Raw genomic sequence first — 27,642 nt, forward strand, 5'->3', positions numbered from 1 at the left:
TGGTTTTCCCTACTTTCTTCAATTTAAGTCTGAATTTGGCAACAAGGAGTTCATGATCTGAGCCACAGTCAACTCCTGGTCTTGTTTTTGGTGACTGTATAGAGCTTCTCCATCTTTGGCTGCAAAGAATATAATCAATCTGATTTCAGTGTTGACCATCTGGTGATGTCCATGTGTAGAGTCTTTTGTGTTGTTCAAAGAGGGTGTTTGCTATGACCAGTGCATTTTCTTGGCAAAACTCTATTAGTCTTTGCCCTGCTTCATTCCATATTCCAAGGCCAAATTTGCCTGTTACTCCAGGTGATTCTTGACTTCCTCCTTTTGCATTCCAGTCCCCTATAATGAAAAGGACATCTTTTTTGGGTGTTAGTTCTAAAAGGTCTTGTAGGTCTTCATAGAACCGTTCAACTTCAGCTTCTTCAGTGTTACTGGTTGGGGCATAGACTTGGATTACTGTGATATTGAATGGTTTGCCTTGGAAACGAACAGAGATCATTCTGTTGTTTTTGAGATTGCACCCAAGTACTGCATTTTGGACTCTTTTGTTGACCATGATGGCTACTCCATTTCTTCTGAGGGATTCCTGTCCGTAGACATAATGGTCATCTGAGTTAAATTCACCCATTCCAGTCCATTTTAGTTCGCTGATTCCTATAATGTCGACGTTCACTCTTTCATGGGTTATTAGAGACCAAAATCTCTCTCAGGAAAAAAACACTTTATTCCTGGGTTGATGCAAGCTTATGTGTCAGTCTCTTCTTCCTAGGATTTGATGTGCAGGTTTAGCAGTGGAATCACCCCTACCATTTTGGAACCAAGTGGATTTTGTTTCTGCCTGATACTATGTTATGAAATAGCCAGGAAAGAATATTTAGGATACACTAGGTTTGAGGAACTGAATAAACAGTGGAAATGTGGGTGATTTTAAAGAGAAAAGAATGTCTATCTCTATTGGTTAAATTCCTAGAGTTTGCTATATAAACTAAACTGGGCTTATTTGTGCCTGTAACTCTTTTTCTTTAGCATTTTAAAGAATTTATTTACTGCCTTTGCAATAAATCCATATTTACATTGCTCTAAATAAATGCATGGCTTTCACTGTATTGACAAACCATGATTTATTTAGCATGGTTTATTAACCTTCTTGTTGGATGTTTAGGTTATTTCCAGTGTTTTACTGTTACACATCAGAGCAAACAATTTGGTCAAGAGCCGTTTGGCCTAAAGCAAATTGATTAAGCTGTCAGTGTGATTAGGATGTTGAATCCAATGATAATGAAAATGTTTTGTTATTAGGTTTATACAAAAAGAAAATTTTTGTGTGTGAAGGGAAAATTTTGCTTGGAATGGTTTTACAATTCGTTATGAGTCTTTCAGCAATAATGTCAATTTTTTTAATGGAAGATTTTTGTTTTTTACTTTTATACTTTTAAATATCTTCATATTTTCCATCAATAATACTCTGTTTGGGATGGGAGTAAGAAGGAAACAACCTATGCAGCCATCACCTAAAAAGATGGAAATGGCCTAAGTGTTATTCATTTCCTTCCCAGAACAGAACACTCAAAATTTATGACGTATGTGCCAATGATTGAAAAATTAATCTTAGTTCAATTTGCTAAATAAAAACTTTCAGGAATATGCAGTTAAACAGAAAAAGAATCATAAATAAAAAGGAAATAAATTTGATTTTTTATTTTTAAGTAAATCATAAATAAAAAGAAAAATAAATCTGATTTTTTATTTTTAAGTACAAATAAAGTTCCTACTCTTATCCTGATCTAGAGTGAAAAGGGAAAAAAGTCACCTCTGACATCCAGGAAATGGTCTGACAGTCCTGCTGATCAGACACAATCTCACAGAACATCGGTATCAGACAAGGTCATTCTGCAGTCAGAGTCACCTTGTATCCCACAAAACACCAAACATCTCCCTCTCTCGGCTAACAGGAGTGAATGATGCTGCTTTATAGCTTTAGTCTACTTTCTATAGAGTTAAGATGCTGTGATCCCCTATCATAGAACTACTACTTTCTGACAGCACCCAGCCTAGAGTGAGCTTACTTCATGAGAGCTTCCTCCACATTCCCCAGCCAGAGCCCAACTCTATACTAGGTTCCGTCTAATTTCTATGGTGTGCATTCCCTGTCATTACAAGTCATAAACCCAGCTTGTTTAATGGCAAGCATGTTCCTGGTGGTCTTTGGCTGAAAGCATTGGCAAGATTCTTTTCTTTAATTCAGTGTTCCATTTTATTTGTTTTCCTTCAATAGCAAAGCCATCTCTTTCCAGGCAAAACAGAAAAGCCAGACAAACAGAGAGGAGAGAGACCCACAGTTATCTGCCCCCCCACACACACACAAAAGAAAACTTTGTTAGTGTATTAGATGACCTTTTCTAATTTCTGTACATACACCTTATTATTTTTATCTTTGAACGTAGGACTAAATAAGTCTATCTTGTAACTGGATTTTTCAAAAACTTGTATCACAACAATGCAGATTACATTTTTGCGTTGACTTGGCTAGGCTGTGGTACCCAGGTGTTTGGTCAAACACTAGTCTAGAAGCTTGCTATAAGGATACTGTGTGGCTATGGTTCACATCTTCTAAGAGTTGACTTTAAAGGAAGCTTCCCTTAATAATTTGGGTGGGCCTACATCAGTTGAAGGCCTTAAGATGAAAAACGAAGATTTCTAGGAGAAGAAGAATTGTACCTCGAGACTGTAACAGAAATCTTGCCTCAGTTGCAGCCTGGCAGCCTACCCTAAAGATTTCAGATTCAAGACAATAATATCAACTCCCAGCTGAGTTTCTGGCTGTCAGCTCCTCCTACAAATTAAAACTTAGCTGTCCCCACAAGTCATGTAAACCCGTCTCTTAAAAATCTCTGTCTCTCTCTGTGTCTTCTGGCTCTCTGGACAATCCTGCCTATCTTTCGATGTAAGCAGAGACATATCTCTCTTGGCAGTGACAGCGTGGAGTCCTACCCACTGAACCACCAAGGAATTCCTAAGAAGTATCCATTTTATGCTTCTGCTGCCACCCAACCGTCTATTGATCAACATAAAACTTAGTTGCTGCTGCTGCTTATTATTATTAGCAACCCCAAAGGAGTTTGAAATTTAAAACCAGGAAAAAAACCTCCAAATTTCTGAAAAAATTGCAATATTTTGTGTCTAATAAAGATACAAAAAGGTCATACAGCTACCCCACCATGGATCACAATTACCCATGCCCATGACTGATAATGTTGTTTTCAAAACTGCATTCTCATAGAGACCAAATCATTATTGCAACCAATGGATTTTCAGCCAAATCAAATGAAGCCACTGTAAACAAGGCTGTGATAGGACATTCTTATAATTAAATTTTTGCACACATCCTGAAAATGTTTTCTTCAGCTGAATGCTCACAAGTGGAATTGCTGAGTCAAGCAGTATGCACTTCCAAAGCTTGAGATCTATAATTCTCCCCTTGGGATTTATTCCAAATTATGTGTTTATAAGACAAAGTTTTTGAGTACTTCCTGTATGCCAGACTGTATTAGGCCTGGGATACAGAGACACATAGCTGCATTCTTGGCTTCAGGGGGCTCCTGGGTGAGGCTCTCTTGCCTTTGTTCTTATCACAGTGACCCTACAGGAGGGAGTAAACAAGTATTTGTCAAATGAACAGATGGACAAATGGATGGATGTGTATATCAGTTAGCTTTTGCTATGTAGCAAACCACCCTACTGTTGTAAAATGACAAACTTATTTTTCATAATTCTGTGAATCAGTTGGGTGGTTCTTCTCTGGACTGGCTCAGCTGGTCTCTGTGATCAGTGGGAGGCTCAGCTGGGGCTGAGCATGCTGGCCTCTCTCACATACCTGACTGTAGGCAGGCTAGTTGGTCCTGAAGGAACTTACCTGGGATGGTTCATCTCCATTGCATGTGCCCTCTCTTTCTCCGGTGGGTAAGCCCAAACTTGTTCCCATGAAAGACTCAGGGTTCCAAAGAGCAGCAGGAGAAGGCAAGCACCAGGGCACAAGCATTTTTCAAATCAAATCTCACAGCCAAGCCCAGAGTTAGCATAGAAGGGTGTGAATACAGGGTGTGGATGAAGGGATGGGACTATGACAGCTTTAAGGAAAAGCATTGCTTCTGATTCCAAACTCACAGTCTGTGTCCATTTACCTAAATGTGTGAGTTGGAAACTTGGTTCATAGTTTCTGAAATTATACTTTTGACCTTGAACTTTTTCACTAACATGTGGTTAGCACTGCCTTCAAGGAAAATAACCCAATGTGTCTGATTCTGGAGGACACTGCTAAGAAAACCGTTCCTGGGGGAGACTGGATGTGGGCTTTGAATGCATGATCAGCACCCTGTGTTCTGACCTTTTTCTGAACAAGTGTGGAGAATGATAACACTGTTGCTGGGGCCACCGGTAACTTATTTGATCTCCCCTCACGAACACAGATAAAGTTCAACCATTACCTTGGTCTCCCACCACGCAGCCTCTTGGCTCCACAGACATCATTTTTCCACTTGTTCAGCACTTGGAAGGTGATTTCATGTGAAATTCTTTAACATCAGTTAAACACTGGCCTCAAGATGGCAATGTGAGAGATCATTCAGGTAGCAAAGGGATGCCTCTCATTAAAAAAAAAAAAAAAAAAAAAAAAAAACTTTGTGTAGATTTTCAAAGAACAGTTGCCGAAATGATCCCTTCCCAACCACTTCTCGCCTGGAAATCGCTGCCTCCTCTTAAACACATGTGGCATGTTGGAAACAGGAGAAAAGAGTTGGTGGAAATCTCTTGCATTCTTTACTGGAGAGGGCACAGAGGTTAATTTGGGAAATAGTTCTCTAATGGAAGCCAGATTGCGGGAAAGTGAGGAAACAAATTTAAAAGTCGTGTCTCCAATGTGGGTGAGAGAGACATGTCTTGATGGTGGGGGGCCCAGTGACACAGGGCTGTCTGGGTCAGTTAGGCGAACAGGATGATCTTAATAGCTGCAATTTATTCTTCCTTTTGGGGCTCAGGGCTCAGGAGACTGTTCGATGAGCTGTTTATTGTCTGGGTTGTGTGATTCTGAGGAAGTTTTTTGATGACATCCTATGCAAAAACATTTCCTGTAAATGCCGATTCAACCAGGTTTATCTTCTAATTCTTCCTTTCCTTTCCTTTTTTAATGTTGTATTGTGAAGATTTCTTTATTTTGTGATTCCTTATTTTAGTGGGTTATAAAGAACTTTAGAGATTTTAAGACCTTTAAGACTTTCATTGATTTCATTTTTTTTCTAATTTTCATTTCATTGGAGTTGATTTACATTGTTGTGTTAGTATGTATAGCAAAATGATTCAATTATACATATACAAGGACCAGTGTTTTAGATTTTTAACCCCCTGCAAACCAATACTTGCATGAAAGTGAAAGTCGCTCAGTTGTGTCTGACTCTTTACGACCCCATGGACTATACAGTCCATGGAATTCTCCAGGCCAGAATACTGGAGTGGTAGCTTTTCTTTCCTCCAGAGGTTCTTCCCAACCCAGGGATAGAACCCAGGTCTCCCCCATTGCAGGCGGATTCTTTACCAGCTGAGCCACAAGGGAAGCCCAATACTTGCATAAAACACCATGAAAATAAATTAACAAAAAAAATACAATAGAAAAATATAAAAAATACATAAATAGATCAAACAAACAGAATACAAGGCCAACATTTTTAGTAATAGGTCGAGCAGACATGAAAGTTCTCAGGTAAATTGTTATAAAGATTTCTAAACACCCTCAATTTCTATACTTAATTTGTAACCAATTGGTCACCAGTGGATGGTCCACACTCTTCCTGGCACTAATGAAGAACCCCATTTCAGCAGTGGTCTGAATGTCTTAACAAAGATCTATTCATTTGCTTACCGGTATATCCTGTATGCATTTATCGAGTCTGCATTCCACCCCAAGAACTCTGTGAGACACGCCAGGAAAGTTAAGACATAGTGCCAGGGCTCAGGTGGGCATAGATGCAAGTGTACCCTGCTGGTGAGGCAGGGCTGTGATGGGGAGAGAAGAGGTGGATGGGAGGAGAAGCTCACCCCAGTGTCAAGGCTCAGGGCTGCCCCACTGGAGGAGGTGACACCCAGGCAGGTCTAGAAAGAGGAGGAAAAACTGATTCAGTGAAAAGAAGGTTTGGTATCCTACTGTATAGTACATGGAACTCTGCTCGATGTTATGCGGCAGCCTGAATGGGAGGGGAGTTTAGGGGAGAATGGATACTTGTATATGTATGGTTGAGTCCCTTTGCTGTTCACCTGAAACTATCACATTAACTTACTGGCTATACCTCAATACAAAATAAAAAGTTATTTTAAAAATGACGATGATCTGGGACAGTGAAAGGGCCTGGAAGGAAGAAGTCCTTTCCAGGCAGAGAGAGCAGCATTTGTGGATGTCTCCATGTACTCTTGACAGGGCGGGCAGAGGTTTGCTTGGGTGCCAGGGTGGAGCAAAGGGGAGATGAAGCTAGGAGATGGAGTGCCACGGGGGCTTTGAGGCTGTGCCAGGGAGTGAGGGCTTCATCCTGAGAAGCACACGGTGCTCTGGAGGTCCCCAGAAGCGGATGTACATTGTAGGAGGCTCTTCAAGACTGCTGTGGAGAGGGGTTGAAGGACGGCAAGGCTGAGCTCAAAGGCCAGCTAGGGGCTTTGCTGACATCCGGCTGGAGGCGATGGGTCCTGGGCCAGCTTCATCGGGGGTGGCCGGAAGAGGAGATGCATGGCCTGGACAGACAGATGCAGGGCCCACAGGACTCAGACAGACTGTATGCAAAAGAGAGAAAGGAGAAGCTTTGAGGAGGCCTTTGAACCCAGAACAAAGTTGAACAGGGCTGCCCAGAGCTGGCCCAGGGAAGGGTGGGGCTGAGCCTTTCCCACCACCAGCAGCCAGCACCATTCAGAAACCAGCACACCATGGCTTTCCTCAGGCTTCTTGTTACAAAGTGTTGGTTTCCCTCCTCATCCAAATTACAGGAAAGCAATAAAAGCTTGACTGAAAGAAAAGGATCTATTCCACACCACTCTGGGAAAAAAACAACTCAGAACAATAGGGTTGCAATTCTCAAGGCTATACCTCCTGCCTTTTTTTCTCTTCCCTAAAACAGCTGCCACCTCCCAAATCCCAGGGTTTGATGTCTGTACCTTGCGCCACACGCTTGTCTCGTCTTTGCCTTTGTCTCCTGAGGGATGGACACTGTTACGAAAGACGGATGTGTTTGATGCTGAAGTCACACAGTGTCCTGCCAGCATCAGTTAAACGATGAATCTTGTACGAGTAAGTCATTTGGTGTTTAGAAGGGAAAGGAACCAGGTTTGGTTGATGTCTCCACTTTCCCGTGATCAGGGGCAACGTTTGGTTGCTGGGCAGAAGTGAAAGCCATGTGGTGTCTCTCAGTGGACCCTGGGTCTCCCTCCTCCCCCTGGGGGGTCATTGGTTGCTCTTATAGGTGCCTCACCACCCACAAGACCTATGTCCCAAGAACGGAGGCAGAATGCACCCTTCTACTGTTTTTAGGAGCAAATTAAGTTCATGGAAGGATATTCCTCTGGGTTGGTTCACAGGCAGGGTTAGCGCTCTGGGCACAGTGAGGTTGTGGAGGGGGAGGAGGGAGGCTTCTCTAAGTACATGCAAATGATGGAGCCATTCAGTGTCTCTGCAGCTGGATTTCAATGCCTCATCACCCATCTGCAGCAATAGGCCTTTAATTAGACTTTTTCTTAAAAAAAAAAAAAAAAAATCCATGATTTGTCAGAGGACCTACAATTCTTCTTTCATCTGTGTGTCCCCATGTCAAGAATTATGATTAGCACAAGGTATAAGCCTAGGAAAAGTTTGAGGATTAGCTGAATGAATGACTGTAATTCCGCCAGCTCTTGTTATTTTCTGTGTCCTGACTTTTGTTTCTCTCCCCTACTTGTTTTCATCCCCCTGTAGAAGCAAGGATTGTATCTGTCTTAATGAATATGAATAAAACCCCAGCACCTAGCACAGGCCCTGGCTCCAGTGGACACTAGGTAGAAATTGGTTGGATGACTGAATGGATGGATGATGAAGGAGTTTGGAAAGCCAGGCCCACCATAGCTGGGCCCAGCTAATCACTAAGCACTGGGGAGCCTTTCTCTGGCTGCTACAATCTTCCCAGCCCACACCTGTTACCAGTGCTGCACTGGTGCAGAAATTCCCTGCCTCTCTTCTGGGATGTTCTACAGGACTCTAGAATGCCCCAGTGGCCTGAAACTCCTTTTACTGTAGGAGGCAGCTGGTTAGGAAATGTCCTCTCTATTGACATCCTCCCCTCCTCTCACTTCCCCACTGGTGTTTCCCAGGATCACTTCCACAGATAAATGACTTGCACTTAAACCTTTATCTCAGGATCTGCTTCTGGGGAAACCCAAATTAAGACAGATGGACAGCGTCTTGCCTCCCAGTGATGATTACTTCACTGGTTAAGATAGTGTACTTCCTCTACCAACGTTTTATTTAGAAAAATTTCCGACCAATGGAAAATTGAAACAATGTATATACCCTTTCAGCCAGTTTCACCAATTGATAATGACTTCCCACAGTTGCTTTTTCTCTTCTTTTCCCTCTTCCTCAGTACATATATTTTTATATACAATACATCTGCTATATATTATATGATTATACTTTTATTATATTTTATAATATACTTAGGACAAAATATGTATATATTTAGACTCTTCAGTGGGAAACATAAGACAAACATGACTTTCTCTTGTAAAATTTCTGATACATTTTATGTAAATATGTATGTATGTTTGTTCATATTTATTTATTTATTGTCTGAACCATCTGAAAGTAAGTTGAAGAACTTGATGTAATTTCACCTGTAAATCCTTTAGCACATGCCAACAAGAACAAGGGATATTCTCCTGCATAGCCAGATATTCCATGATCTCACCCAAGGAACTTAACTCTGATACAATACTATGTAACATGCAGTGACTGTATTCAAATTTCCCCAGTTTTCCCAAATCACCTCCTTTATAAAGCTGTGGCCCAACTGGCGAACTTTGATTATACCCTACAGTGCCCACAGTTCTTATAAATACATCTGCAGTTACACACTCACTCTGTTACCTTGTAGCACACATCAAGTCTGAGAGGTGTTTCCCACTGTAAGCTTGCTCATCTTTGTGCTCATCAGACAACCGCTTTTCTAGATACCATAAACCCTGTCTTCCATTAGCGCTGGTTTAACATAAGGCCATTGCTCTTCTGTGATCATGGGGCAAACTGCATCTGCTCCATGCCACGAAGTCCCACTCTTCAGCTCCAGGTTGCATGGAACACTGCAGAAGCAGCGTCAGCAGCATCAGGGGAAGATGAGATTCTCTGTTCCCCCAGTTTCTTTTCTACCAATACACTACCCAGGAAAGGAGACTACAGAGTCTCTGTTTGCACAGTAACGCACCACAGTCTTGTCAAAGAAAGGAGCGTTTCTATCATCTAGCTGTTTTCCCCAGAGGACTTTAAAGGACGGAACTGCTGCCACTACTTTTTTATGGAACCAGGACCCAGAGAGGAAGAAGAGCAGAAGGAATAGAAGGGTGTAGAGACCTTGGCAGGACTGAAAGCAGAGGGCAGTGGGAGGTGGCGAATCCAGGGAGACCAGAGTGCTAAGAGGTTCCCAGAGCCCAGTTTCCTGCCAAAGAATGACTTGCTGGGGAAAGTAAATGTTTTACTCTTTCTCTGACTTTTTATGTACACATCTAAGGCTTCTTGTATTGTTATAGCCTTTATGTAAAACCCCTCCCAGACTTAACGGGTATAACTGGGAGGATAAAGCAGAGACCCTTGGTGGTAGCCAAAATCAATGTGATGCCATGACCGGAAACTGACAGCACACTTGTGAAGGGCTGGAGGTCAAGCACCCTCACAGAAGTGTGTGGTTAAAAAATAACTGTGAGTTCGCATTGCAAGTCTCTGTCCTCCACAGGGAGAGATCCAGAGCAGAGATTTCAACAAAAGTCAGGAAAAAGTAAACATGGCCAGTGGGAGAAACTTGAAAAATCTTGTCAACAGGAAATGTTTCCTTTTTGGTCTGTCAGACCCAGAAGCAGTCAGAAGCAGTGAGTGGAGCCCTAATTTTTCTTTTCCTGGGATGTAATAAAAATAGCCCTTCTTTGGGAGTAAAGAAATTACTCCTTCTCTCTGCCTTAGCACCACTATTTAGAGCAGCAGTCAGGACTGAGTGAGGATTTTGCAGGATGTGTTGTGGTTGTTGCCTCTTACAGGGAGATTTTCAATGTGTTGTCTTTCTCCCTGACAGGAGGGATTCACGTCTGGGACAGAGAGGAGAAGAGCTCCTGGGATTTGCAGAAGAAAGAGGCCTGGGGACAAGTAGATGTCATCACTGGGGCCCCAGGAAGACCTTATGGGGCCTGTAGACTCTTCCTTTGGAGCCTTGGTCTTAGCAGTGTTGTTTTCTGGCCCTTGGCGGATGGCTACTATACCGGGGAGTTACTTGCCTCTGTAAGTAACTCTGAAGGCCACTTCGCCTTAGGATGGCGGGTAATTAAGTCTAGAGGAGTGAGAGAGCAGATACGTTCTCAGTTCATGGGTGAATGAGAGCCAAGGTTATTGTAGAAGAGGCTGGATGAGCTCAGAGAGTCACAGCTGAAAGAGATTTCCCTCCAACAGAGGGAGAGGCACATTCACTACCTGAAGTCTGACACTGAGAAACCAAACAGCCCTCAGAAGACCTATGAAGTACAAAAGGACCAGGATGTGAGCAGAAAGGAAGCGAGTGGAAGAGTAGGAGGCAGGGCTGTTACTAAAGGAACACGTGCCCGGGCATTAACTGGAGGTTGCCCACATGTGTCATCACCACATTAAACAGAGTCAACGTGTTTCTCAAGCACAAATCTCCCACAAGTGCTTAAAATATCATCATTGCTAAACAGAGTATGGCCTCCTGGTCATGTGACCTTGAGCCAGCCACACTATCATTTTCTAAGATCTAGCTGTGGATCTACTGAGGCTTTGTATTATTAAGTTTGTGCTTCACCCTACCCCCATTCTCCATAGCTTAAGAATTAGTAGAATTCCAAAAGGCCAAGGCTGGGAAAAAAGGAGGTTTGAAATTTTCTAGTGAGGCTGCTCTCTTTACCTCCCACCCGAGGAAACTGAGACCCAGGACTGGAATCACACAGCTCAGGGCTTACAGAGCCAGGTGGGCACTGCATCTCTGATTTCCTTGTCCAGAAATGCTCCGCCATGATAAAAACAACAGCTTCTGTGCTTTGGCACCTCCTCGGATGCAGACATCAGACTTGGTGTTTATCCAAAGGAGCATCTCATTTATTCTGCAAAACAATGTTCCATTCAAAGATGAAGAACTGAAGCTCTCAGAGGTAACCAGCTACCAGGGCCACAGAGCTCAGGGGCAAGCAAGCAGAACCCTGGTGGTATCTGTTTTGCTGACCGCTATTTCCAAGGGCCCTCCTCCTTCTACTCCACAGCTGCGAGGAAAGCTTCCTAAAGGAGAGGCAAATATTCAAGTGGGTGTTTATTGGTATTAAGTGTTCTGTTTCTTGATCTGGATGGTACATACAGGGGGATTTATTTTGTTATTGCTCTTTAAATGGTACAAATACATTTTCACACACACATACATACGCATACATGTGTTGTATATATCATACACTGCACACTCATAACTTAAATAGAAAAGAATAGAAGGGGAATCTCATGGTGTTTGAAGACCATCCTGGGTGGTCTTTAGGCAAGATGAAGGGGACTTGGGCTCAACATAAAAGCAGAATAAAACCATCCAGGGTTTAGTTTGGGAGCCATGCCCTGTGGTTAGCATCTTGACTTAGGACCAGGTAATTAGTGCTTGGCAGGGCCTGAGGGTACAGGGTGTGTAGGACCATAGCACTTACTAATGTTTCTAGAACTGAGCCATGAGGAATATGATGAGTCTTCTGCTTTACTCATCCCAGGTTAGCACAGGTGGATCAGCTTCTTCTCTTTCATTGATTTCTCAAAGCACCAGGAGAAGCTATCTATGATTGTATCAACAACAGGGTCATTGAAAAGTATGGAAATTCAGAAACCCCCCCAAAGTCCATCCTCGGAGGCAATTTACTAATGTATGGTATCTTCCTATGGAGGATGGCCACTAAAAGCCATTAAAAACCCAGGACATAGTGATCATAGCAAGGAGTTGAATGAAAGCTCTGGTCCTCTCTTGAGAGCACTCTCTATGCTGGGCACAGGCACCCATTCTGGTATGTCATTCTCCCAGAACATCCCCATTCTACAGATGAGCAAGTAGAGTTTAGAGAGGTGGGGTAATTTGGTCAACACCCCACAGCTATAATATGGATAGATGTTCATGACATCTTAAATTTAAAAAGCAGTTTATCATGCAGGGTGTGCCATATAATTTCAGTTTTACACAGAAGATCCAATAATGGGGGATTGATGACATAAATTGCTTCACATGAGTCCAACTGATGGACAGTTCTGCAGACATTGCAAATAATACAGTAGGTTTTTAATAGTTGACATGAAACAAGTTCATGGCATAATAACTTATAAAAAAAAATACAGACAAGGCTGTATTTGCAATATGATTCCATTTTGTAAATGTACATATGTGTGATCAGTGATTTTAAACTGAGGGTGATTTTGCCCCTCAGGGTACATTTGGCAATGCCAACAAATATATTTGGTTATCACAAATGCAGAGGCCAGGGATACTGCTGAACATCACAACAAAGAATTATCCTACTCAAATTGTTGGTAGTTTAATAGATGGAGTTGACCCTTGAACAACACAGGTTTGAACTTTGAAATTCCACGTACACAGGAGTTCATCCATACATGAATTTTTTTCAATAAATATAGTATCTATATTTTCATCTTAGAGATCCTTAAGTTAAATGTGGGGAAAAGTTTGTATTCAGTTAGAGATCACAATATGTGGAGTCAGAAGAACTAGAGTCTGAGTCCTGATCCCATTCAAACTGTTTCAGCTTCCTGCCCTTGGGTGAGTCATTTATAAATTCCTTTGTTTTTGAGGCAGAGACAGCAGGATGAAGATTTTCAACGGCACAGGAGGTCAGTGTCCTTACCTCTGTGTTATTCAAGGATCAACTATATACACACACACACACACTCACAAATATATACTTGTGGAGAAAGAGAAAGCATCTAGAAGAAATATTTCAGGATGTTAATAGTCATTATCTTTGGGTGCAGGGTGAATTTTTTCCAAATCCCTATTTTCTAACCTTTCTTTTTTTTTTAAATAGAGCATGATTGAATGTGGGAGGAGGGGTGGAGAAAACTATATAGTTACATTTGCCTTAGGACGGATCAGTGGATTATAAGCAGCAGAGGGGAAGAAGAATTGGGGAGGGTAGGTCTTTCAAGGGTTCAAACTATTGCCATGTCAAGTCATTCTCTTGGGGAATGGTTTCTCAGATTCTGAAAATAGGGTTAAAAAACCCCCCAGCACACAACAACCACAAAGACCTGTGGTCGAAAGTGCCCAAGGCCAGAGTCTGTGAGAGGTCGGATCCCTGAGGGCTGGAGGTGAACTTGCAGGAGGCTTTGCCACAGCGTTGCTGACAGGGTCTAACACCATCACCTGCTCCTCACACTCTGTGTGGCTCTGTGTGCTCCTTGCCCTTTTATGAGCCAATAACACGGCAGACTCTCGTGGCAGTTTTGTAGCCACCTGGGTCACGGCTCCTTATGAGGATAAAGAGAGAGACAATAGTGGCCCAGCTTAAAACAGAAAGGCTCCAGCAGCTGCTTAGCAACTCCCGGGGCCGAGAAGCAGACATAAACCATCCCATAAAAAGAGGGCAAGAGGGGCCCAGACAATAGTTAGAAACTCACAGGGGCTCCTGGCAAGTTTCCTGACAACATGGGTGAAGAACCAGACAGCACTAGACAAAAAGCCACCTCGGGGCCACCTCATAAACCCTGCTCCTCATCGAGGGGAGCATCGCTTCTGTGCTGAGTGTTCCAGCATTTGACTCAGACTACAGATTCCCAGGGCTAAGTGCTGGTCAAGTGCCACTCCTGCCCACTGAGGTCCCAGACCCTCCCAACCATTATCCCCATTCAACTGTCCAATACATAATAACCCTGCTCCTTCCCCGAGCACACTGAGGAAATAGCTTTCTCGCCAGGAGTTTCTGAACCAGACAGACTCCTGAACAAGGATGGCAAAGAAGCTTCAAGTCTTGTGGCAACTCTGAGTGATGGAAGGTGGCTGGCTGGAGTGCTGGACCAGGAAGCTTCCAGGACTCTGTCCAGGAGAGTGGGCAGCAGGTTGTGATTGCTCTATCAGGGGCATGTGCACAGAGAGTTGGGTCCAAGGGCTCCTCCATTCCCCTTTAGCCTTTGACCCATCTATCCACGTGACTACTCCCAATTGTACTGAAATTTCTGACCCTACTGGGCAATTATCACCAATTCCAGTGGCATTGTTTTCACAGACTACCAGTGTCAGAATGATTCTGGGAGACTTATCAAATGGAGATTCCTGGACCCCAATAACCTGCATTAAAATACTCTGAGGAACTTATCCAAAAATGCCAGTTTCCCAGTGTATACTATCTTGGAGGTGGGTATGGGAAGGAATCTTAACTCTTAAAAAGCATCCCTGTGTGGTTCGTATTCACACCCAAATCTGAGAGCCATTAACCTGGACATATTGTTCCTGCCTAGACTGTCCTACCAAAGAACATTCCTAAAACCACTACTCTAGATTTGCTTATAGTGGTTTTAAAATATGTCTAATATTTTTTAATATTTCTCCCCTCAATAGAGGGAGCCTAGGGGACTTCCTTGGTGATCCAGTGGTTGACACTTTGCCTTCCAGTGCAGGGGGCGAAGGTTTTATTGCTGGTGGGGGAATTAGGATCCCACATGCCACGAGGTGCAACCTAAATAAATAAATAAGAGAAAGTCTTAAAAATAGATGGAGTCTAATTCTTCTCCCTTATGTGTAAGCTGGACTTGAGAGACTCATTCTGTTCATATAGAATGTGGCAGGTGTGATACTGGATGACACAGTATTAGGGCATAGGAGGCACCATGACCTCTTCCTTGTTTCCCAGTCACCTGCACTGAGAGAAGCTAGCTGCCAGGTTGTGAGTTCACTCAAGCAGCCCTACGTGGAGAGGCCAGTGGGGTGAGAAACTGAGGCAGTGAGCCAAGAGCCACACAGGAGTGAGTCATCAGAAGGTCCTGGCCATTCTTCACATAGTAAAGCCCAGCTAACATTTTTTTTTAATTTTTATTTTCTTTTTGACTGTACTGGATCTTCATTGCTGCAAGCAGACTTTCTCTAGTTTCAGTGAGCGGGGACTGTCCTCTAGTTGCAGCGCACAGGCGTCTCAGTGCAGTGACTTTCTTGTTGGGGAGCACAAGCTCCAGCTTACACGGGCTCCAGTAGTCGTGGCTCGCAGGGTCCAGAGTGCGGGCTCATTAGTTGTGGCCCATCAGCTCAGCTGCCCCAAGGCATGTGGGATCTTCCCGGATCAGGGATGGAACCCGTGTCCCTTGCACTGCAAGGCAGATTCTTAACCTTTGGACCACCAGGAAAGCCCCCATCTAACATCTTGTTTGCAACCTTAAATGAGACCCAAGCTAGAAGCTCTCAGCTAAGCAGCTCCTAAGATCCTGACCTACTGAAACTGTGAGATAAGTAAGTGTTTGTTGTTGGAAGTTTCTAAATTTGAGGATTAACTGTTATGCAGCAATAGATAGCTGAGTTTAAAAACTGTTTCCCTTGATTTCTCACTGGGCTATATACCATTAATCCAGTAAGCCACTCCTGGATGAGTGAACTTAAGTTCTCCAATAGGGTTTTCTCTGGTGGCTCAGTGGTAAAAGAATCTGCCTGCAACACAGGAGACTCGGCAGGAGCTGAGGGTTCAATCCCTGGATTGGGAAGATCCCCTGGAGGAGGAAATGGAACCCACTCCAGTACTCTTGCCTGGAAAATCTCATGGATAGAGGAGCATGACGGGTAAATTTACGGGAGTCAGACACGACAACAAAATTCTCCAAGAAAAAGCCTTTTATTTCCCTCCAGCCAATCCTCTGGGCAGAGTCAGAAGGATTCCACAGTCCCCAGGCCATCTGAGACCAAGCCAAGCTGTGGTCCTTCCAGAGGGCCCAGAGCTGTTTATGCTCAATGGAGTCTGTTTGACATCCCACCTGAATATATGTAGTCTTTGCCTTGCCTCCCAGTGTGAAGGCTCTTAACAAAGCTCACAGAGCCTTGAACATTCAGCCCCACCCTTCTCCCCGCTCTCTTCTCCCAGCATTTCACCTCTCTCCAACCCCTCTGCCTTATATCACCTGCTTTAGAACCTTTCTCTGCTTCCTTCATCTTCAAAGGGCTTCACTCCAACCTCTAGTTCCATGGTCACTTCTTCCTCTGATTTGCTTCCTTATTTTAAGGCCCTTGTGATCATATAGGACCCACCTAGATAATCTGGGATAAGCTCTCCATCTCTAGATCCTTAACCATATCTTCAAAGTCGCTTATGCCGTTTAAGGGAACAAAGCCATAGGTTCTGAGGATGAGGATGCAGACATTTTTTGGGGGGGAGTGGGAAGGTGTTATTTTTAGCACAAAATAATATAATCAACATAAAAGCATGTCTCATAGAGCTGGGTACATAGGAAGCATTCAATAAATGCCATTATTATCATTTAGGCACCACCAACTGTGTGCCCAGCATGTTAGACATGGATCTGCCACAGGGATCAAAACACATGTGGAAGCTGCCTTTCTGAGACTTATCTAGTCTCATCAGTGTAGCATTTGAACTCTCGAATCCTTATACTCAATAATGTGCTTAAATCTACTTCACATATGCTCAGTGACTATATCAGTTGCCTTTTTCTATATAACAAACAACCCCAAAGCTTTCCAACTTAAAACAGCTATTTAGTTTTCAGGGATCTTAGTTTCCCAACCAGGGATCAAACCCACGCCCCCTACAGTGGAAGCACCGAGTCCTAACCACTGGATGACCAAGGAAGTCCCCTAGTTCTCAACTTTATCTCATCAATTTCAGTTCTTCTGAACTGGACTGGACTCAGCTGATTTCAGCCAGGCTCACCATGATCTTCTGGGGTTGCTGGTTTATAATGGTGTTGGCTGGAATACCTGGAGCCTTTCTCCATGTGGTTTTTCATCACCCGACAGGCTAGCCCAGGCTTGTTTGCATGTTGATGGCAGGGAACAACAGGAGAAGTTGCAAGGTGTCTTAAGTCTGTGGCTCAGAACTAACCCACTGTCACACGTGCCACTTCCATTGGCCAAAGCAAATCACAAACTCTGATTCCTAGGGTAAGGAGATAGACTTTCTCTCTTGATGGGAGAAATAATAAAGTACTGTGGCCATCTTTACCATCTACCGTAGTGACATTGCAGGAAAGAGAATGGAGGTTATTTCCCTGTGGAGTAGTTACCAGAGGAGAATTTTCCCCAGGGAAGTTACCCAGCAGAGGAGGCCGCAAGGCCACAACCTGTTCAGAAGTGGCCTTGGGTGACTAATTACTCTAGTGCTTTCTGTGAAGTACACGGCATTAAGCATATTTCTTTCTCCCTGTGCTAAAATGCCAAGCCCCGAGATTTCTATTATAAATGACATAATTAAGTCCTTGGCAAGAAAAAATCAAGTTCTCTTTTTTTAGGAAGCTAGTGAGAAGCAGAGAGACTACAGAAAGTCTGCACAAGTGACAAAAGACATACATTTTGAGAAATTAAAAGAGGTCATGAGAAAGTAAATTCCTTTTCTATTTGTCATTGGCAAATGTGACTGAGAAAAAGCAGGATATGAAACAATTGATCCAGCCTTATCCCAACTTTTTTAAAAGAAAAATGTTTACTTATTTGTAGGCCTAGAAAAACAACTGAAAAGATAAATACACTGCAATATTAACAGTAGTCGGTCATCTGTGCTCAGATTAGAGGTGATTTGAGGTTTTTCCGCTTCTGCTTCTCTGAATTTTCCAAATTTCTATAATAAACCCAGGTTAATCAGGAAGAAATGTAATTAAAAGAAACCCCACAATGGATTCTGTTTCAACATTTAAAAATGAAACTCTAAGTTACTTGATTATGTTGTTAATGGTGTTTGCTAGAATTGGAGCTTTTGTATTTTTCTCCTTTAAAATTATCCTGGCACTAACTTATACACTAAGGTCATAAACTCTTAGTTTCAAGTTTATAAAATGTTTTTATCAGTGCAAGTTCCTTCCATTTGTATCCAACCCCTCACTTCTCTAGATGCCAAGAACTCAAAGCTCTTCAGCAAATGAGAGACCCCAAGGCCATTATACAGACTTCCTTGCACAAATGACTACACAGCTGTGATTTAATATCTTATTCTCAGCTCTTATCAGAGGTCAATACACAGAACAGTCCCACAAGAACATTTCTGCTTCTTTTATAAAACTATTGTCTGTCTTTGGTTTGTGGTCCTTTCCATGAAGATTCCCTCGTTGGAATCCCCTCATATACCTGATGAGAAAATTTGGTTTCCATGCTGCACAGCTCTGCATCCTGTTAGGAGCAGTGAGATGAGGTCATTTATTTTGGTTTTTCTTTGCCTTTGCTGCTGGGAAGCTTCAAATCAAATTTTGTGCTCAATTAAGAGGACTTCCTTTAGCCAAGATTTTCTATCTTGTTGAATAGTGCCTCCATCTATTTAACTGGCTGAAGCCAGAAATCCCAGACAACATTCTAAATTTTTCTTTCTCCTTGTGGCAAGGACCCATCCTGAAGGTTTTTGTTTTGAAATCTTTCTCTACTATGTCTCTTTTTCATCCTTGGATTGCTGGAGCAGCCTAACTGGACTTCTCATCTTGTTTTCCTCCTCCACTGCACTCCCAACCAAAAAAAAAAAAAAAAAAAGTTCATCTTTCATGCTCATAGGGCAAGTGGTCTTTCTAAATACTGATCGGATCTTTCCATGTAAAGACTCAGTTCCCCAGTTTCTCTTGCATCTCCATTCATGCCCTCAACTCCCATCTTCCTTCCTTCCAGCTATATTGAATCCACAAGTCTCACCCTCTTTTTGTTTTCAAGACTTTTTTGACATGGACCATTTTTAAAGTTTTTTTGAATTTGTTACAATATTGCTTCTGTTTTATGTTTTGTTTCTTTGGCCATGAGGCATGTGGAATCTTAGCTCCTTGACTAAAGGGTTGAACCTGCACCCCCTGCATTGGAAGGCAAAATCTTAACCACTGGACTGCCAGGGAAGTCTCATAGTCTCACCCTTTCTTATGTGTGGAGTTCTGCACATACCACTGTGTCTGGGGTTCTGCACATGCCATTCCCCTGCCTCTAGTGTTCTTCTCTCTTCTGCACCCCTCTGTGGCATCATTAGCGCCATGAACCTTGTTTTGGGTTTCAGAGTTTATTCCCTGAAGGCGTCTGTGTTTCATTCCCTGACCCAGACAGGTTAGGCTCCCCTCCTGTGAGTTCCCACAGATGTCCACAGATCCCTTGCACTGATCATGGTGAATTAAAAGGTGGCCTCCCTGATCTGTCTCCCGGTCTAAAATGTTCCCCGGGGGAGTGGTTCCAGATCCATCTCCACTCTCATCCCCAGGACCAGCACAGTGCCAGGCCTATAGGAGATGCTCACTGAATATGTGTTCAAAAGATAAACTAGTTTTCTGGCATAGGACTCTCTCCTCTGCCCACTTCATCTTTCTAACCCTCATTATCAATCGCTTGGCCTATAGCTTTATATTGTGCGTATCTATTACCCTAAGTCAACCTGTTTTTTTGTTTGTTTGTTTGTGTCTCAGAAATGACCACAATGCCTCTTTCCTTGCACCAAATCCTTGCAGTGAATCCTATCAAGGTGTAGGATCTATTTCCCCACCCCCTTGAATCTCTGCTGGCCTCCCAACTAATAACATGCAGCCGATTGACTGTGGCTGACTGTGCATCAACTCAGGCAGCCTGGCATGCTTCCACTGCTCTCTTGGAACTGTGCTGCAGCTGCTGCATGGACAAGCCAGAGCTAGCCTGCTGGGTGATGAGGGACACAATACCCCAGCCTCTCCATCGCCCCATCCAACAGCCTTCCAGACATGTGACTGAGACCATGGTAGGCTAGCCAGCCCCAGCACCCCACCTGGGACTCTGGCTGCCTTGGTGAGCCCAGAGGAGATCAGCTGAGCCAGGCCCAGACCAGTGGACACACCTAGTTTGACAAACAGCCCAGAGAGCAGTAAGAAAGCCTTATTGTTTCAACCCCTGTGTGTTAAGGTAGTTTCTTACAGTACATCTTGGAATTTTTCCTAGTAGCTGACCTCAAGTGACACTATCTCCATCCAATAGACAGGTTAATACTTTGAAGTCTCCAGAAAGGAAGAATCAGTCTGGTCTTCTTTTTCTCTAGCAGCTTGGGGTACAGATTCTAAATCTGTTTTTAAGGACAGAATTATAACGTGTACCCACATTCTTAGGTGACCAAAGTTGTTTTATATCCTTCTCATTTCCACTCTACTACTTCCAGAATTTTTCTCCTAAAAATGAAACAAAATTAAATTCTTATTCCTCAACTGTACCTAAAGTATCCATATTTTTGTGTGCACTGAGAGCCTTTTTTTAAAAAAATTGAAATATAGCTAATTTAAAATGTTGTGTTAGTTTTGAGTGTACAGCAAAGTGATCCAGTTAAATATACATATTCCTTTTCAGATTATTTTCCCTTATATGTTATTACAAGATCTTTGAGTATAGTTCCGTGTGCTATACAGTAGGTCCTTGTTGTTTACCTGTTTTATATTTAGTAGTATGCATCTGTTAGTCTCATCCTCCTAGTCTATCTCTCCCCTCTTTCCCCTTCGATAACCATAAGTTTGTTTTTGATGTCTGTGAGTGTGTTTCTGTTTGGTAGATAAGTTCATTTGTGTCATATTTTAGATTCCACATATAACTGATGTCATATGATATTTGTTTTATTCTGACTTACCTCACTTAGTATGATAATCTCTAGGTTCATACATGTTACTGCAAATGGCATTATTTCATTCTGTTAAATGGCTGAATAGTACTCCATTGTATAATGTACCACATCTTCTTTATCTATTCATCTGTCAATGGACATTTAGGTTGCTTCCATGTCTTGGCTATTGTAAATAGTGCTGCTGTGAACATTGGGGTGTGTGTATCTTTTCTGAATTAGAGTTTTCTAATATGCTCTGGAGTGGCATTGTGGGATCCTTTGAACAAGCCCAGTGACTGACTCTAAAGCCTGTGTGCCCTGGTGCTAATAACTGACTCTTGCATGACCTCCTGCCTCTGAGTTGGAGTTCTTTGTCTATAAAATGGGCACTATAATTCTACCAACCTCCAGACATCTTAAAAATTCATTCATTCTGTGAATATTTACTGAGGATCTCCGTGCTGCAGGCACTGTTCTAGGCACTAGAGACATACCCATGAGCAAATGGAAGAGGAAAATTGTCTATTTTACTCCAAAGTTTATATTCTACCAGAGGGAGACAGACAATAAGGAATAAGGAGAATAAAGAGGAAAAGTATGTGGTGTGGTAGAAGGCAAATTCAGTTGCAAAAAAACAGAACAAGATAAGGTGGATGGAGAGGGAGCTGGCAGCATGGGTCCTGGTTGTAATTTTAAACAAAACTGCTACCATAGGTCTCAAAGAGAAGATAGTATTTGAGGAAAGACTTGATGGAGGTGGGAGTTAGTCTTGCCGGTGTCTGGGGGTAAAGCACCAGGATAGGGGAACAGGCAGGGCAAAGACTCTGGGATAAGAGCGTGCCTTGTGTGTCAGAGGAGCTGGTATACCTGGTGTGGAGGGGACAGAGGTAGGGCAGGGAGGGGGAAGAGCCCCGAGAGAGGTGGGCAGAGAGAAAGTGGCCACATGGCAGATTGCCTGGGAGCCTGTAGGCCTTGGGTTTTACTGTGAGTGAAATGGGCAGTTGGGAAGGCTGTGGGCAGAGAGAGAAAGCCTGCAGTTTGACCAACATGATGCTGGCATGGAGTACGGCTACCTCAAAACTCTGTAGTTAGTTCTGGAACAGGGGGTGACTTTTCAAGTTGCCAAAAATACATGGGTCTAGAAGAAAGCTACAAGGACTCTCTGAGAAACAGAAGATGGGGGCCCCTTGGCCCTGCCAGAGGCACACCAGGCCTTTGTATGGCTGATAATCCCCATCTGTCCCCTTCTGTGCCTCCTGGTATACTAAGCTCTGGGACAGGGTAGGCAAATTTGCATGAAGGCCGTGAAACCTCTTGGGAGAACCAGGGAACCCTCATGAGGTTGAGCAATGCTAAACTCTTGTGTTGATGGCATTGGTGTCATCTCAGGTCAGCTACCAGGATAGATACCAATGACTACCCGCCCCCCACACCCCGGCTAGGGGAGCTCACCTTGGGATAAGAGCGCCTTCTTGTCAGCTACTCTAAGTTTAAGGTTCAGCTCCATCAATACAGAACCCAGCTTGGGGTGCTGTGGTCAAGGGCAGCTGCACAGAGACTGTGAGATTCCCTCTTAAGACCCTGGGAGGCTGGAGCAGGCACCTGGATCATCAGGGGCTCTATCTGGGCAGCAGTCAGATGTAACACTTTGGGCAGGATGGACTTCCTCCATCAACTTTGAGAGGGAAAGCAACCCTAAATTGGGCTCTGAGTCAACCCATCAGTTTCTGCATTCTTGGGAACAGGTTTGATCCCTCTGGAGAGGTAAGGACCTGCAGTTTTTGTAAAACAGGGGTGCAGGGAGGGAAAAGGAGAGAGAGAGGCAGTGAGTATGCTGCTAGTTAGACAGGTGGGAGCTTAGGACCAAGTGACCTCATTTGTGCCCTAAGTCAAGAAGATCCCCTTGAGTAGGAAATGGCAACTGACTCTAGTGTTCTTTCCTGGGAAATCCCATGCACAGAGGAGCCTGGTGGGCTACAGCCCATGGAGTCGCAAAAAGTCAGACATTACCAAGCAACTGAGAACACATACTCACAAACTGCCAAATATGGTCAAACCCATTAAATTGATCAATGTTGTTTTTATTCTCATGTACCTTGTGAAGAGTATATGTTCAGTTCCGTTCAGTCACTCATTCGTGTCCTACTCTTTGGGACCCCATGAACCGCAGCATGCCAGGCCTCCCTGTCCATCACCAACTCCCGGGGTTTACCCAAACTCATGTCCATCGAGTCAGAGATGCCATCCAACCATCTCATCCTCTGTCGTCCCCTTCTCCTGCCCTCAATCTTTCCCAGCAGGGTCTTTTCAAATGAGTCAGCTCTTCACATGAGGTGGCCAAAGTATTGGAGTTTCAGCTTCAGCATCAGTCCTTCCAATGAATATTCAGGACTGATCTCCTTTAGGATGGACTGGTTGGATCTCCTTGCAGTCCGAGGGATTCAAGAGTCTTCTCCAACACCACAGTTCAAAAGCATCAATTCTTAGGTGCTCAGCTTTCTTTAGAGTCCAACTCTCACATCCATACATAACTACTGGCAAAACCATAGTCTTGACTAAGTGGACCTTTGTGGCAAAGTAATGTCTCTGCTTTTGAATATGCTATCTAGGTTGGTCATAACTTTCCTTCCAAGGAGTAAGCGTCTCTTAATTTCATGGCTGCAGTCACCATCTGCAGTGATTTTGGAGCCCAGAAAAATAAAGTCAGTCACTGTTTCTACTGTTTCCCCATCTGTTTCCCATGAAGTGATGGGACCAGATGCCATGATCTTACTTTTCTGAATGTTGAGCTTTAAGCCAACTTTTTCACTCTCCCCTTTCACTTTCATCAAGAGGCTCTTTAGTTCTTCTTCACTTTCTGCCATAAGGGTGGTGTCATCTGCATATCTGAGGTTATTGATATTTCTCCTGGCAATCTTGATTCCAGCTTGTGCTTCTTCTAACCCAGCATTTCTCATGATGTACTCTGCATATATGAGGCAGCCTTTTTTATCCCTTTATCACACCTAGCCCCCTATTTCACCCTACATTTTATGGTATCTCCAAGTGTTAGCCTGCATGGTTAGCTAGGACATCCACCATGGGGAGCTACTGAGGCGACACAAGACTGGGAGGCCCTGCTGGGGCTCTCATCAGCCAAGTTATATTGGCCAAATGATTTAGAAGCAGTCAACTTCACAAACTTGACTTGCAGGTGGATCCCTGGGGGATATTGAGCAAATGCAGTTCTGATTCAGTCAGTAGGGCTCAGATGGAATGAGTGCATCCTCAGTGGAACAAGCTCCCAGGTGATGCTGATGCAGAATGAGAGCATCTGTCACTGGTCGCAGCCCTGACTGCACTTAGAATAACCTAAGAAGTTCCAACCAAATACAATGCCTGGTCCCACCCCTGCAAATATTCTGATCTATTTGGTTTGGGCAGTGCCTGAGCTTTGGAAGCTTAAATAATCTCCTTCAGTGATTCTGTTGTGCAACCAAGATTGCAACCTGGTGGTTTGGTCCATGCTCCTCACGTTCTAGGGCTTTCGAACTGTATAATTTATCATTCAAGCTGGAACACATTTTTAGAGTGAAATGATAATTACACAGGTTAACAGGTGCAAACTGGGATTGTCCTGGATAATTCTGATGTGCAGTCAACTTAACTGTAGCCTGTGGGGCCCCAGCACTGCCCAAGGTCATAAAGATGTAGTAGAAACTGGGCTTGGAAGTCAGGCTCCTAAGTCTTGAATTCTCATTTCACTTCCTTATAACCTCAACTACTCAGTCTGTGAAATGGGGATAAGAATGCCTGTCAGCCCTAATCTAGGGTGACTATGAAGTTAAAAGGAGGCCATAATCCACACAAATGCACTTTAAAAGTTTGAGCTACTGTGTGGAATTGGAAGGCATTTTTATTATTGTGAGTCTGTGGGTACCAGAGCCAGTCTGGGATCTACCCATCTTGAGTTAGAGTGATCACAGCTATTTGAATAATAAATAATACATGGGCCTTATTAGCTAAAATAATCTTGACAAAGTAGAAAAATAAGGAAACAGGAATCAGAAAGGCATTTAATAGTGTCATTCCCTGGATGGAGGCTGAGCCAAGGCAGGCTCTTAGGGTGAGTGGAGATAAGAATCTCAGAGTGGCCCACAAGCTAAATGGTAATCAATAATATTGTCTCTGGAAACAGTGAAGTTAGTGTGATACATACATAGAAGCATGGTTTGTCTAAACCATCAGGTCCCCGTTCTATACCTCTTGGATTTCAGGAGGGTGTCAGCATGGAGAAGGGTAGAGATGACCCTGGAACTGACATTGTCAGGGTGCTGGGGGTAGGAGGTGGGAGGCTGCAGATGAAACCTCTTCCATCCTGCACATTTTTCAGATGAAGATGCTGAGGCTGAGCCATGCTGAATGCGATACCTGACAACCAGTGGTGTACTGGTGGAGCCCGCACTGGGACCAAGATCTTGGGTTGCTTCTGAGTCTGTCCTGTGTGTTGAGGTCAAAAGAAATGCTTTTTTGGTTGTTTTTATCATTGTTGTTTCGTTGCTCAATCATGTCCAACTCTTTTTCGACACCATGGACCACAGCCCACCAGGCTCCTCTGTCCATGGGATTTCCCAGGCAGGAATGCTAGAGTGGAAACAGAAATGCTGGTGAGGACCTAAATGATAATAATGACCACCATGCCATTATAAACTACCCCCCTGCCCAGACTAACAATAATCATATATTATAATTTAATGCCCAATCCCTCTGTCTTTATGATTGGGTTATTCCCAATAAAAACTTAACTTTTCTCCTGACCCCCACATTACATTTGGTTGATAGGTCTCATTAGTCTGTTTTAATCTATAGCAGTTTTCCTTCCTTTTTTAAGGTATTCATTAGTTAAAAAAGAAAACTGGGTTATCTTGCCTGTAGAATATCCTCCTTTATAGATTTAGCTATATCTAGGTGGTGATTTTGAACATACCCTGCCCCCCACCATTCCCTGTAGTTGCTGTAAACTCTAGAGCTTACTTCAGTTCAGGCTCAGCATTTGTGGCAACACTCCTTTGTAGGTGGTGCCCAGTGCTTTCCACAACATCCCATCAGAAGGCTCATGTCATGGCAGGTGGCATCTGTCAGAAATACACACTGTGGCATTTAAAAGGGGAACAGTTACATGTCACTATACAGTTGTCCAAACCCACAGAGTGCACAACACTAAGAATGAACCCTAGTGAACTATGGACTCTGGGTGATAAAGATATGTGGATGTAATTTCATTGATTGTACAAATGTACCCCTCAGGTGGGGGTTGTTGATAGTGGGGGAGGTTATGTATACAGGAGACAGGGGTTATAGGGAAATCTCTGCATTTTCCCTTCAATTTTAGCATGAACCTAAAAGTGCTCTAAGAAATAAAGGATACTTAAGAGATAAAAAACAAAAGTGGAACAATTGATTTATACTACTCCCAGGTTGTGGGTGCCAAAGGTGGTGAGGAAGGGAAAGAAACAAAACACGAATGGTGAAAGATGGTTGTTGCAGCTGGGCCATGGTCCGTGGGGCTCACTGTGCTACTCTCTCGACTTGCGCATCTTAAACAAAAATTAAAGGACATCCCTGGTGGCCCAGATGGTAAAGAATCTGCCGGTAATGCAGGAGACCTGGGTTTGATCCCTGGGTCAGGAAGATCCCCTGGAGAAGAGAATGGCTACCCACTCCAGTATTCTTGCCCGGAGAAATAAACAAAGCACTCTGAGATGCCTGAAGATATGGCAGGCATGGTTTCTTCTAACCCAGTATTCATCCCTTGCCACCCACTCTTTCTCTTCCCTCAGAGAATCTCAATTCTGTGCAGGTAAGTCTCATCTGGCTACCTGGCCAGGTGTAGTCACTGTTCCAGCCCCAGGGATGAGGCCCTTTATTCTCTGCACAGCCTCCATCTGCAGTGCTGGCTGCTTTGGGAGAGGTCCAGCTTGGGCATTCAACAGAGGGAGTGCTCAAAAAATCTCTTATGTTTACACCTGTCTTTAATCTTCACAACAAACCAATGAGACTATTACTATCCCCACTTTACAGATGATTGTGAGGCTTAGATAAGTCACAGAGCCCAGGGTCACCAGCCAGAAGGCTCAGGTCTGTGCAGTAGCACTAAAGCCCACATTCTTAACTACACAGACGCCATACTCCCAGTCTGGCATTGCACAATTTCACCAAATTTTCTCTTTAGGTTGGTCAAAGGAATTTGTGCTTAGGGGACAGACTTTGAGGGAATAAGAGAATTTTTGACATTGGAAAGACACTGTACCCTATGGTGATATTTTCCACAATTTACTGACTATAAGAATCTTCTAGAGTGTCAAAATGCAGATTCTAGAGAAGGCACCTGATCATCTACATCTTTAGCAAAACATCTTCCTTCCCTACGTGAGTCTTAAAGTCAAGCAAGTTAGAAAAGCTACACCTCCTGGCATTAAAATATAGCCCCAGAAAGAGTGGGTTTCCAGACAGGGTGGATTTATTAAATCCAAGCAAGAGAGAGGGATCTTGAAATTCTGTTGATGCCCCGTTAGCCACAGGCACTGGACAGACAGTTCTGATGACACATACACTGGATCCATTTAGAGGCAGGTCCATCAG

General features: G+C 43.5%; 1 long non-coding RNA gene across 1 annotated transcript; it reads left to right on the forward strand.

Annotated features, from left to right (window-relative positions):
* The first annotated feature begins 7,194 nt into the window (after positions 1-7,194).
* LOC112581262 lies at positions 7,195-11,728 on the forward strand. The gene is made up of 2 exons (XR_003105777.3): positions 7,195-7,318; positions 10,338-11,728. It is a non-coding gene; the product is annotated as an uncharacterized LOC112581262 (long non-coding RNA).
* The last annotated feature ends 15,914 nt before the right edge of the window (positions 11,729-27,642 follow it).

This window comes from Bubalus bubalis, chromosome 21 (genome assembly GCF_019923935.1).
Source record: "Bubalus bubalis isolate 160015118507 breed Murrah chromosome 21, NDDB_SH_1, whole genome shotgun sequence".
NCBI lineage: Eukaryota > Metazoa > Chordata > Mammalia > Artiodactyla > Bovidae > Bubalus > Bubalus bubalis.